The 13,920-nt window shown below is 36.0% G+C and overlaps 1 protein-coding gene across 2 annotated transcripts in view; it reads right to left on the reverse strand.

Annotated features, from left to right (window-relative positions):
* The window catches only part of LOC124357695, a 354,027-nt gene that overhangs the window by 103,394 nt on the left and 236,713 nt on the right, over positions 1 to 13,920 (reverse strand). The window lies entirely within an intron of this gene.

Raw genomic sequence — 13,920 nt, forward strand, 5'->3', positions numbered from 1 at the left:
AGAGATGAGAGGATTAATATAGAGGTTGATGGCATCGGGTATCTCACTCAGTGTACTCTGTAGCTTATTTACAACGACATAAATTGTTTGCTTTGATTTCACAGTGAAATTTATTTATTTAAAATCTGTAATATCTTTGTAATTAAATTCTTTTACGAATAATTGTGTTTCTTCGCGTGTTATAATTTGTTTCTTAGTCGTACTTCTAATATAGTAATAATTGAAAACGAATCGTTCCGTAGTACGCTCTTGCATCTTCATTTATAGATAGAAACTAAATTTGTTATCTTTTTTACTTATGTGCGATAAAAGCCATATTTTTACAAACAGATGCTTGATCTGATAGTACTCAGAAACTGATGTATTCAGTAGTGAAATGGATTATTATAATTCCAACCGAGTGGTAATTATTTATTTTCAAAAGTTGCATTATTGTTTTAATAAAATGGTCAAGTAAGTGATTCACACAACGTAACAACACTTACGTGTTGGCAAGAATAAAGAAAATTATTTCAGGGATTATAGACAAAACAATAAGAGAAATATGCAATAGTCGTTTAAATGGAGCTCGGCTTCGTTACCAAAGAAATTCCACACTTTAAATACCTTAGAATTTGTCAAACATTCAACTTCTCAAAGGTTCTCTCTAAGAAACCGTTTATTGGCTCCAACCAACTGACTGGAGATCTAAAATGCTAAAATAAATGCCGTGCATTTTCAAGACAAACATTTAAATTATTTTATTTCTCATAAACTTTTTCGACTCCAGGGCTTCGTTCCATTGATCTTAAAAGATCCAGGTTAGTAATTGTTGAAAACATAAAAGCTACTCAAATTATTATATATATATATATATATATATATATATATATATATATATATAGCAGTAGTTATTTTTGAAATGAATAAACACGAGATAATTCCAGACAGCAGTAATGTATTCTATCCGGAACAAAGTGAGATCTAAGAGGTGATTATTAAGATGTAACTTTTTGCTTCTATAAAATATCAGAACCAGTGATCGCACAAAACTAAGTCAATGTAAATGTTCTGTTTCCAGTTTAGATTATTAATATTTCTCCGTTGTAGAACGAAATTTTATTTTCGTTAAACTGTATACGCTGAATGCATAGTTTTTATATCTGCTTTTAGTGTGCATAACAGCCTTTTGGAGTTAAGATTATTATTGCCATCCTAGACAAAAAAAGTTCATTTCCACAGCTTCAACAGATTTAAAATCAAATGATAGCCTATACCATAAAATAATAAATTAAAATTTGAATTCAGTTAACTCAAAGTATTGCAATGTGGAGTTTTACTTCTTTTTTTACAGTGTCATTACATTTTAAGTGTTTATTATAGCTTGTATAACAAAAACGTTAAATAAACGTACCAGAAGAAGGTTTTCTTGACGCTTCCATCGTTACATTTCTCGCTTGGAAAGGGTTTCTATAAGTGTTGAATTATTTCCAAGCTTGTAATGCCAGAAATGAGCTTGAATTATTTCCAAGCCAGAAACTGTAACTGTTTAGTTAGTAATTGACGTAAGTTACAAGACCTACGAATTGTAATGCTTTCCAAGAAAGCTAAACATAACGTTACTGTATTTTATTTTAAGAGATTTTCATTTCAAAAATATGTAATTTCCACTATATTAATTCTAAAGTATGTATTACAATTCTGAGACCCTAGTTACAAAATTATAAACAATAATTATGTGACGAAATAAACTAAAGACAACAATTTAAATGTATAGTCGTAAAATGCACATAAACTTCACTTTGGCTTTACATTTTAATATAGCTTTTACTGTAATAATATATTTATTATTATGGTTATAAAGCCATCAGTTTGAATAAAATCTCAAAATTGTTTTAGTATGGGGTCTATGAAACACCAATGTTGTTACGTGTACAACCGATGTACCTACTCAAGAAATCAACAGGCCTATATAAAAGAAGTTTTAAGACTGGGTTGCTCAGATAACGCTGCAGTATCTATATTCCCTTTCTTGGCCGTCTTGTTTAGGCCTTCCTTTAGATCTGACCCAAATCGTTACAAAATGTACTATTAAATCACAACGATATATTATTATTATCCACTTTCTTTAAAATGTGGTAAAAACTTTCATATTTGACGTGCATAAACAGGCAATCTGGTACAAAATAACCAGTGTCAATAAAACCAAAAGTCTGCTCAACGTAAGGTTTTTAAAAGTTAAAAGGTACAAATAGACCAAAGAGGTAGCTACAAATATTTATTCAATTCAAACTTACCGTGTACCTACCCCATCCGGAGAAATGTAAGCCATAGATAGAAGGGTAGTTGCACTATGTTTATATTCACAACAAACCTAGTTATTACTAAGAATAGTTAATAATTTTAGTACGAGACATATCATTGGAAGCTTGGACATTTGGCTGAATTAATTATTAATAATGTAAGGAGATCTCAATTAATAATTATAATGTTAGTGCTGTTGTAAGACATATGTGCAACACTATATCTCAGGCCCAAGTGCATTAAACAAGTCATTAGAGCCTCAACCCAGTGTTGCAATGATATGTCTAAAGCAACAACTAAGCTTACTTCCTATTCACTTCACTAACTGATACTGAGTGGTTCCATAAAGGATGTCTTCAAATTACTCTCAATTAAATGAAGAATGGTCAAGATATCATTTATAAAAGGAACGATATAACAAATATGTTACACTGCAGTTAAATGCACACCACACCGCGCGTGTTAGCTAGTAATTATTTATAATTTGATACGAGGTACTGATAAATCATATATTTCAGGATAGCGCGAAGGTTATAAGCACAAATTAGGGCTGTGATGGATGTAAGGTTGGGTAACAGAATTACCAAGCCAGCGCATACTAAAATCCACGTGTATTTTTATTTCACGCAGATCCCTAGACTTGCATTAAACCATACAATTTTAACTCTCGCCTGGATATCGAAACTTGATAGTTGTAATAAAAAACTTTGCTCAGTGTCTTGAGGTATACTCGTACATCTCAATCTGACTCTTTTCCAAGATTTCTGTGCGTAACGAGTACTGTTGTAAATACGTATTTAGAGGTTAGAATAATTTACGATAAATGCTTAACCAAATAATACATCAAAAGAGTACAAATTTCAAGAACAGTTAAGCTGAAACGAGATTTGTTTTAGTCCAGAAGCAATGTATGTGCTTGAGTATTACATTGCCTTAAACAAATGGGAAAATGTATAGTTAGGAGAGGAAAGGTATAATTGCAGTGGCGCTAGTATTTCCAGTAGTCACTGTTATATGGGGTATCACCAACAATGTCTACAACTGAACCTGATAACCATAGTAGTGACCGCACCAAACAAGCCACAGATAAAACCCAGAATTTTGCGCTTAGACACCCTGCTTCTTGTTTCAGGTGGCGTGACTAGGCGTATTTCCTAAGGATCTTTTTTCGAAGCATCCCGCATTTACGAAACATTTTCTATACAATTAGATCGTTGTATCTAACTATAGGCATTTTATACGTAACTTTTAGTAAATAAACTATCCACATTAACAGTAGTTTATGTGTTAATATATCGGGTGTAAGAGCGATAAGAAGGTTCACCGTCCACGCGCTATGTCGATTTTTATCTCCTCCAACCTGAAGAAGGGTTGAAGCGCTCACTTGATACGACCTTGATTTTTAGATACTACCTTAAGGGATGTCTTTCTATCAGCACAGATGGCAGAAAAAACATCCATCGTGGTAGTACCTGAATTCAGACCACGTTATAAGGGGGGGGTGCACCCTGAACCTTATAGCGCTGCAATGTCAAAGATGGTGCTGGAGGCCGCACTGATGGGCTAAGGGCATTTGAGATCGGTACATACCTGTGATCAAATCACTTTGTGGCACGAGAAAGTACCAATCATAACTGCCCTTGTCTTAACTAATATGGGCTTTGTTGCCCCCCCTCCCCCCATTGCTGGCAAAACAGAATATCATCCCTAGAGATTGGAATTGAATATGACCCAACAATTGTTCAGAATTACCCGTGTATATATCATATGACATTTGTCGATAATAAATGCGACAATGCTTAATATATCGATCAAAACCAACATCACAAAAAACATACTTATTCATAACCCATAGTTAAAAACATTTCGTGCCGTCTACATTGTGTAGAACATTTTTCATAATTGCGGTATTCTCGGAAAAAGAGCTTTTTCTGTAATTTTGGAATACAGTACTGGTATGTAGAGAGACAATAATATGATGAAAAGAGACAAGTTCAAGCAGGATGGAAAAACACCTAAACACTTGACTAAACCAGTTCGGGAGTTGATGATAAACTATATGCCATATTGTACCTTGCATTTCAGTAAGGTTAATCAGACCAAGAATAAAAGTTGAATTGTCAATGTTACGGCACGAAGGCATAAAAATAACGATTTGGTTCAATTGGAGGCTGTTATCTTATCAGAGAGCACTCCAGTCCATCAGACGCCCTTTAACTGCCCTCTGCCTTATCGGCTTATCAGTAACAAATACTGATAGTGACGTCAATTGATTAAAACCGACCTTAGCTCCCACTTGAACCAATCATCTCCGAGTTACAACGCGGCTGTTAGATCTTAAACCTGATACCGTTATCAGCGTTGGAATAATGACGGCACATTAACCAAAACTAGCAGATTTATGTATCACACGAAGGCGTGATGAAACAAGGCTGCTTTATACAAGACTGGGAATCCTATCAATGCCACACGCCAAGAAAACAATCAACTCAATTGAGCTTGAAATTACACATAGCGGTTATTCAATAAATCACCCATAGCTTTGTAATTTAGTAATAAAAAACTTTTAAACAATTATATTTCCTTAAACATTAAATAAAGATGGAATAACATGAAAATGAGGTCATATTTGGTACAATAATAAATATTTTGCAGAGAAATGGATTTAGGGACTTATAATCAAAAACAGTCTCATGAAAAAATAGTTCTTCTATTTTAATTTAGCCGTAAGATGTTATTGAATTGAATTCATGTTTACTTTTATATAAAAATGTAATAAGGGTAGATTTACATATTAATTAAATAACTTAGTAACTAATATTGGACTATAAAATATCACAAGAATCAAGGAAAAAAGTGCTATTCCATTTAATTTGTATAATGTTTAAGACCTGTGTTACATTCCCAATTATAAAAAATTATACATATATGAATAGCAGAAAATGCAGTTTGCCAATGAAAACGACTCGTATATCAATTAGCCTATTAGCAATTATGGACGTCAAAAAATATAAGATCTTACATTTCAAAAACTTTTATATTTATCACAAAAACTTTAGTTCATATTAAGGATTATTATTTATAGTAACATAAACTAATTTCATTCCAGAAAAAGAAGTAGTATTTTGCAGCTTATCTTAACGTGAACTATTTAAACGTAAACAGTATTATTTTATTTTTATCATTTTGTACAAAGACGTCAAAAACAAGATATTTAAACATATATTGTAAACACAAAACTACATTTATTTTGTACACACGTTAGTATCACTTGTTTGACGTTTTAACGTTTACAAATTAAGATCCTTGTATCACATAGATAGTGATGTACAATCAGACGAATGCAAAATAAGGTATCCATTATTTGAACAACATGAACAAATATTTTTGTAAAGTATGTCGCGATATGATATCGTTTGCTATGTACCGACCCGTTTTCACAGTGTCAATACATTAACCGAAACTTTACTCAAATATGTGTATGAAGTAGGATAGTAATTTAATATTTATAACTTGCACGTGTAACAATATTCTGAACATTTTCAAATAATGTGATGAATCCTTGTCGTCCAATCCTAGCATCAATTTTGCTATTGCAACCAATAGTACATTGTACTTTACTGTAACAGCAACCAATCGTACATTGTACTTCACTGTAACAGCAACAAATCGTACATTGTACTTCACTGTAACAGCAACCAATAGTACATTGTACTTCACTGTAACAGCAACCAATAGTACATTGTACTTCACTGTAACAGCAACCAATAGTACATTGTACTTCACTGTAACAGCAAACCAATCGTACATTGTACATCTCAGTAAGAACAACCATTGGTGTATTGTACTTCTTTGTAACACCAACCAATAGTACATTGTACTTCACTGTAACAGCAAACCAATCGTACATTGTACATTTCAGTAACAACAACCATTGGTGCATTGTACTTCTTTGTAACACCAATCAATCGTACATTGTACTTCACTGTAACATCAACCATTCGTACATTGCACTTATCTCTAACAGAAGCCAATGGCAAATTATACTTTTCCGTAAGATCAATCATTGGTAAATTTTACTTCACTGTAACAGCACCTATTGGTACATTCTTCTTTACCGTATCATCAGTCAACGGCACATTGTACTTATCTGTAACATCAATCAATGGTACATTACAATGCCCTGTAACCGTGACCGTTGGTACATCGTACTTCTCTGCAACATCAATCAATGGTGCGTTATACTGCTCTGTAACAGTAACCGTGGTACATTGTACTTCTCTGTAATATCAATCTATGGTATAATGTAATGATCCCAATTCTGAATTCTCATTTTTCTGATACACGTTTGTAAACACATTTACCAGGGGCTTTTTATACAATTAATGATGGGTTTATGCAGACAGTAAAAAACAGAAACACGGATGTGCTGGAGAAGCCACCAATGTCGGCCCAAGCAGCGACGAAGGTCGTCGGGCCGCAAGTAGGGCGCCCGGGTCCAGTCCAGAATGAAAGGGTGAAGTAGCACGACTGGTCCAGCGGCAACCCAGACCGCTTTTTGTTCCCAGATCAACTCGTAAATCCTCGAATGCTGCAGTTCGGGTCATGGTCGCGGGTTGCGGAGACAGGCACACAGTATCGCGGTACCGTATGACGCCCGCCCTCACTGTGTGTCAAACTGTTGCTACTGTACATGGCCGCGGGTTGCGGAGACAGACACACAGTATCGCGGTACCGTATGACGCCCGCCCTCACTGTTTGTCAAACTGTTGCTACTGTACATGGCCGCGGGTTGCGGAGACAGACACACAGTATCGCGGTACCGTATGACGCCCGCCCTCACTGTGTGTCAAACTGTTGCTACTGTACATGGCCGCGGGTTGCGGAGACAGACACACAGTATCGCGGTACCGTATGACGCCCGCCCTCACTGTGTGTCAAACTGTTGCTACTGTACATGGCCGCGGGTTGCGGAGACAGACACACAGTATCGCGGTACCGTATGACGCCCGCCCTCACTGTGTGTCAAACTGTTGCTACTGTACATGGTGAAGAGAAGGTCCGTCCCCACTGCCACTCATAGGACGGTTTCAGATACACAAATGCAACTCTAGGAGTGTTACTAGAAAAGAGAGTCTACCTTATGTTGTATTTAAAATTATCGTATAAAGTGCGAAATCTTCGTGCTAAGCTGCTTTTACTGCCGTTAAAATCCTACATCCTCAAATGCTGCAGTTCGGTTCGTGACCGTGCCTAGAAGAACAATCTTTAGCCTTCAGTCCCATATACCCAAATAAACCCAAGACCTAGAGAGAACTTTACAAGCCGCTAGAGTTCTCTGATGCCCCAACAGTGAAGCTTATCCCTTCTAAGTGAAGCACATATCACTTTTTTATATTTATGTGCATATAAGCACAATGAAGTTTTATATTTACGATTTGTGAGGATGAGTATGAATAACAGCTCGAATGTTTTGTTTATAAGACTTTCGCAATAAACTTACAATAATATATACGTCGTTAGGTTAGGGCAAACATTATGGTCTTTAGAGTTAACAGCACTACATTAAATTTTCTAATAACGGCCTTTTGCTATTTCTAGAACAATACAATACAGTTTTAGTGACGTAAGCAGTGTTTTTGTTGATAGTTTTATGCACATAAGATTTTACAAATATATATATATATATATATATATATATATAGTACAGATGTAGAGAATAGTAGATTACGCAACTGTTACATTATGACAGTTATAAAGCGCGAGCTAGGGGTAAATAATGACGGCACTTAGTGAGAAACGAGGTGTAAACTTGATTGTTGTGAACAGTATCCACGACTACACTATACAAACGATAGTGTTTCAAACATATGCATAGTACAGTTGTAGAGAATAGTAGATTACGCAACTGTTACATTATGACAGTTATAAAGCGCGAGATAGGGGTAAATAATGACGGCACTTAGTGAGAAACGAGGTGTAAACTTGATTGTTATGAACAATATCCACGACTACACTATACAAACGATAGTGTTTGAAACATATGCATAGTACAGTTGTAGAGAATAGTAGATTACGCAACTGTTACATTATGACAGTTATAAACGCGCGAGTTAGAGGTAAATAATGACGGTACTTAGTGAGAAACGAGGTGTAAACTTGATTGTTATGAACAGTATCCACGACTACACTATACAAACGATAGTGTTTGAAACATATGCATAGTACAGTTGTAGAGAATAGTAGATTACGCAACTGTTACATTATGACAGTTATAAAGCGCGAGATAGGGGTAAATAATGACGGCACTTAGTGAGAAACGAGGTGTAAACTTGATTGTTATGAACAGTATCCACGACTACACTATACAAACGATAGTGTTTCAAACATATGCATAGTACAGTTGTAGAGAATAGTAGATTACGCAACTGTTACATTATGACAGTTATAAAGCGCGAGATAGGGGTAAATGATGACGGCACTTAGTGAGAAACGAGGTGTAAACTTGATTGTTATGAACAGTATCCACGACTACACTATACAAACGATAGTGTTTGAAACATATGCATAGTACAGTTGTAGAGAATAGTAGATTACGCAACTGTTACATTATGACAGTTATAAAGCGCGAGCTAGGGGTAAATAATGACGGCACTTAGTGAGAAACGAGGTGTAAACTTGATTGTTGTGAACAGTATCCACGACTACACTATACAAACGATAGTGTTTGAAACATATGCATAGTACAGTTGTAGAGAATAGTAGATTACGCAACTGTTACATTATGACAGTTATAAAGCGCGAGCTAGGGGTAAATAATGACGGTACTTAGTGAGAAACGAGGTGTAAACTTGATTGTTATGAACAATATCCACGACTACACTATACAAACGATAGTGTTTGAAACATATGCATAGTACAGTTGTAGAGAATAGTAGATTACGCAACTGTTACATTATGACAGTTATAAAGCGCGAGCTAGGGGTAAATAATGACGGCACTTAGTGAGAAACGAGGTGTAAACTTGATTGTTATGAACAGTATCCACGACTACACTATACAAACGATAGTGTTTGAAACATATGCATAGTACAGTTGTAGAGAATAGTAGATTACGCAACTGTTACATTATGACAGCTATAACGCGTGCGCTAGGGTTGAATAATTACAGCACTTGGTACTTGGTGAGAGAAGAGGTGTAAACGCGATGATTACGAAGATTACTGTATCTACGACCGTATCATATAGAACGTTCTAAAAACGTTCTACACTATTGATGAACAATAAAACTTTATTGCTGTCATTATAGTAGATTAACACTAACCTGGAACACACAAGAAATCGAGCGCCTGTTACTGAAGTTAGTACGTGTGTTAACCCATCCAATGTGGTATTTACCACTCAGTATGAGATCTTATTACTGATGTACGCTGAGTACAGGTGTAGTCATGTACACAATTATCACGTAGGTAGAGCATGACGTGTATTGTAAAAGTAATTCACTCCACTTTGTTCGTTAAGGATTCATCACGTGACTACGTGTAAACTGCTCTTTGAAACTCCACCCCTAATGCACAACGGCATCGAATAGAATAATTGTTGTCATTAAAATACCGCGAGTATTTTTCAGAATGTGTCCGCAATTTAAGAAAAAAATGTTATACAATCTAGTTTGTGAGAACTAACTAGGAGCATGTTAGATGTAACTTGTGCTTACCTTTAGTGAAGAAACTATCAATATAAACAGTAGTTTGTGTATTAACACGTCGGGTGTAAGAGCGATAAGAAGGTTCAATGTCCACGCGTTGCGCTGCACCGCTTCTTATCTCGTCTAACCTGAAGAGGGTTTGAGACGCTTAGTCTGAGCTTGAGTTTTAGTAACTATCTCAAAGGATGTTTATTTTTCTGCCAGTAGTACGGGGGGTTGCTGAAGATCCATATTGAACGATTTGGCACCAGAAAGAACGATTACAAATGGCTCTGGCAGTCATTGGTGCCTTCCCCCACATTGCTGGCAGGAACATCCCCTAAAGTGAAGCTCAAACTACGTTACCGCTGAAACCACGATGGGCGTCGATTAGTTAAACAAGGTAAGGATAAACTGACACATTTATCCATCTATAATGGTTACTATAGACACGCACAGGACTGATTTGGCTGCTTCGTATGGCAGAGCTCATTCAGTTACAACATGAGGACTCAATCTTTTTTAATCCGTCCTCATGGGCCACTGGCCTGTGCGAGATCTTATAAAACAGAATAAGGGGGGAGAGTCAGTACAGTACAAGGTCGATGGTGTGGATAAATCGTGCTACAGCCACAGACAGGATTGAACCTGCGCTGTCTCTAGCTCAGATCCGAAGTCCTGAGTCTTAGACCTTTCGGTCATCGGCATTCCCGACTTACAGCTCAGCAATATTAATGATGACTTTCCGACACTTAATTTTCATATTCCTTAATTTCTAAGGACTGGCTATCATACTAAAATATGAAAGAAGTAAGTCGACCCAATAATTCTTTAAAATTACGCGTGTACATATCTTATAATAATCACGATAGCGTTCATTATTTTGACGATACAGGTTAAAACCAACATCATAACAAACATACTTATTTATAGCCCATAGTTTAAAACATTTCTTGCAGTGTATTTTGTATAGAAAACGTGTTGTAATTGCGGGAACCTTCAATTTCGAAAAAAAAAACCAAATCGGCACCAGAAAACAAATATAATAACGTTGGTGTCCAGGATTTTCCGGACATTAGCTATCGTTCAGTGATACAAAAAAGCAATAAAACTGTATAGTGTTACTGATTTTTTTTGTATCACTGAACGATGGAAAATGTCCGGAAAGTCCTGTTTCCTTCACAATCCTTCCATCGTCAAAAATAAACTTCAAACAAAGAGTTGGTGTCCAGTTAGCATTTCTTCTGTATCGAAGAAAACAACACAGGGGTACCACCTGTGTGTTGTGCCTCACGTAAGTACGTACATGTGAGGTGTTGGCCAGCCTGCTACGTCTACAGTACGTGCTGGCGTGCCACGCCGCCGTACGACTTGCATTAGCATACAAAACGTTCTCCTTATTCCTTTTGTTGAGCTCACGAACATGTAAATTCATTCTTGTACCTAATAAACTGATTTACTTAAGCTTTGTGTATCCGAGATAAGATGAGGTTAGTTTATATCCCACTACGTGTCTCATCAACTGTCCTACAAACATAGAGCGACAATATTGATACCATTGAACAATACTAATAGGGAGAATCTATTTATTAGCCACTGAAGAATAAAAAGTGAAATGATCACAAAGTTTGCTACAAAGAAGTCATCACGCTAATTTTTGAAACATTTTATCTCATTAGATTAATGGTTTTACTTCATTATAAGTATTTGAAACTCAATCTTACTCCTTTCCCCGTCTCACTCTCGTTCACTTGGCTCGTCTGAGGAGTGATACTAATTTCTTACTAAAGACAAATCTGTATAATTTTATTCTATCCTCCCTTCTTACTAATCTTGACACTGTAGATTTTCTATTGGGTGTTTTTAATTTTAGTCGTAAGGTGATCTTAATCCAACCCTTAAGTGTAAGGATACATAATACACATGGAAGTTAAAATCTTATCGGCGCTGCGGTTCTTATTACGATCCACCGGTATCCCTTAGAGTTCGAATATTATAGCTGTAAAGCCAAAATTTGAAAGTGCACTAAGCACTTTTGCATTAGCTGACAAAGTTAACGACTTATCGTGTGTTCTGAGGTTACTGATAAGATACTTGAATAAGCTCCTTCAGCCATTCAAGGGGTCGGCGATGAAAGGAGTAAGATCCTCGACTCCTTTGTTAAAGAGGCAATAAACATTGTTATAGTGATACTCTTTAATAAAATCTCCTACCTGAGGAGTGACCCGTCAATTTTCCTGCTTTAGCCAAATCCTGCACGGAAAAACATCGCTGAAAGACAAACTATTGTTCTTAAGTTTCTTTTACAAATTGTTGGAGGTGTTGATGTCACTTCTAAGATACAAGTTCCCGTGGTTACGCCGATTTAATTTATTATTAGTTTGAACTTGCTTGTTGATCTACAGCGTATATAGAGATCATCAGAAACAGCCTAAAGAGCAACAGCTGAAAATAAAAAGCACCTCCACAATGATAACGACCAGTAAGACAATGCCAATGAAAAAAGAAAAAAAGCATTTAAGCCTACTGTCACTGAGGAGATTGGTTCTAATATTGTCAAAGGTTTCGTCTGTGACAAGTTGTAGTAATCTAAATGTCGCCTCAGAGATGACAACAACAACTACTTTTAACGTATCTGTTGGTAATTCTTTTTAGATGTAAGTGGTTAGGCCAAACATTAGTATCATTTTAATTTGGTCTGGCAGTCTTAATGTATACTTAAAAAATCTCTTCAGATCAGTATCAACAGTGTTAGTTGGTTAAAGAACTCTTTCGAGTTTGAATATTTTCAACTTCCTACATAGAGATTGTTTGGGTTTATACCACCATATTTAGTTTTTGTTATTTGGCGATATATTTATTCCATTATACTGATACAGCAGCTATGTGGAATTAAGTACAACTAATTAGTATTTATGATGATTTAAGAAGGAGGTTAAGGAGAAATGGACCGCATGTTGATGTCTAAACTTATCTAACTTCTTTAATTATTAGATTCAGGAAGAATCTTCCACTGTCTCTGATGTGAAAATTGATGACACGGTTGTTACTAAAGCCACTGTAGTCCCGTACTGGGCTCAAAGTGTTTATTCGAGTGACGGTATCACTATGTCCATTAACTGACAATTTTCATTCTGTATAGTGTGAAATTGATCAAACGAACAGATTTTTAACAAAATATATAAATTTCATCAGGTACATGATGTGTACATCATGTACACAATTGAGTGCACTGCGATGTGATATACACGATCTCTAAGCACGGTGGAGCATCCGAGTTTTCTACGCATAACGTAGCTATTGTAGAAAGGGTTGATTCAATTGTGTACCTGTGAGACAATGAGACTACCACTTCACCAATTTACAGGTGTCTCTGATGTCGAAACGATGTAAATGTTTCGTTTTGAGCTTCTTCGTTATCTACTTCTTTTGGATCTCTTCAACCAAACATGACTCCAGATTCCAGGAGTCAAGTCTGAGACGGTGTCAGATACCCGACGCTGCAATAAAAGGAAGATGAACTGGAGCTAAACTCAAAATTCAATTAAATCAACCCTTCCTACCATAGCTAGGTTATTGTAGAAAACTCTTTAATTTTGACAAATTTTTAGGTGCCATAGTAAAGATTCTCGTAAAGGTTGTAACATTTCTCATTATAACAAAAGCTTGACATTATATTACTCCACACCAACACTTCATGAGAGGTCATTTAACTGCCACAAACTTTTCGCTTTTAGAAGTGGCTGGTTCTGTGTTTGGTTGACGAGATCACGTTGATACTTTAACTTCAGAGCATCTGAGAAGCTCCCTTTTGTTGAGGAAGTTTTATATTATTCAATCTAAACCTGACGTTATTTGGTCGGTGAAATCCTATCTGTTGAAGAAGAGATTTAGAACTATGTGGAATTACTCTGGTAGTTTCATTGCCAATTCAAGAGTGCTTCATGGGT

The sequence above is a fragment of the Homalodisca vitripennis genome, chromosome 3, assembly GCF_021130785.1.
Source record: "Homalodisca vitripennis isolate AUS2020 chromosome 3, UT_GWSS_2.1, whole genome shotgun sequence".
In the NCBI taxonomy this organism is placed as follows: Eukaryota; Metazoa; Arthropoda; class Insecta; order Hemiptera; family Cicadellidae; genus Homalodisca; species Homalodisca vitripennis.